This window comes from Diachasma alloeum, unplaced genomic scaffold (assembly GCF_001412515.2).
Source record: "Diachasma alloeum isolate Michigan unplaced genomic scaffold, Dall2.0 Dall_scaffold_00564, whole genome shotgun sequence".
Lineage (NCBI taxonomy): Eukaryota > Metazoa > Arthropoda > Insecta > Hymenoptera > Braconidae > Diachasma > Diachasma alloeum.
In genome coordinates, this window is record NW_021680696.1 from 45,028 (window position 1) to 45,871 (window position 844).

The following is an 844-nucleotide window of genomic DNA, read 5'->3' on the forward strand; positions in this document are numbered from 1 at the left end:
CCCCCCCCCCCCCACCATGGACTTCACACAATGCGATTAAGGGTCAGAAGAGGAAAAAAAATCTCCCCATCACACCCTCAACAATCCGATTTAGAGTCACAAGGGTAAACAAAAATTCCCCTTCTCCTTGGACTTGCCACAATGCAATTAAGGGTCAGGAAGGTAAAAAAAAAATCTCCCCCCCCATCAAAACCACAACAATCCGATTTACGGTCAGGAGGGTCAGGAAAATCCCCCCCCCTTCGACTTCCCGCAATGCAATTAAGGGTCACAAGGGACAGGAAAAAATCCCCTCCCCCTTGCATCCTCAACAAAGAACCCAAAATTTCCCCCTACCACTACTTCCCCACCCATCGCACCAACAACTATCCTATTTAGGGTCAGAAGGGTCAGAAAAAAATTCCCCTTGGATCTTCCACAATTCGATGTGAGGTCTGAAGGGTCAGAACCCCCCCACGGACTCTTCACTATTCAATTAAGGGTCACAAGGGTCATAAAAAAATCCCCCCCCTCGGAGTTCCCACAATGCGATTAAGGGTCAGAAGGGTAAAAAAAATCCATCCTCCCCTCTCATCGTACCCTCAACTATCCGATTAGATGGGTCAGAAAGAAAAATTCCCCCCACGCTTGGGCTTCCCACAATTCGATTTAGGGTCAGAAGGGTGAAAAAAATCCCCCCCCCCCTGTTGAACTTCCCACAATGCGATTAAGGGTCAGAAAGGTCAGGAAAAATTCCCGCCCCCCCACCTCGTACCCTTCACAAACCGATTGAGGGTCAGGAGGGGCAGGAAAAAATCCACTCCCCCTTGGTTCCTCAAAAAAGTACTCAAAAATCCCCCCCCCC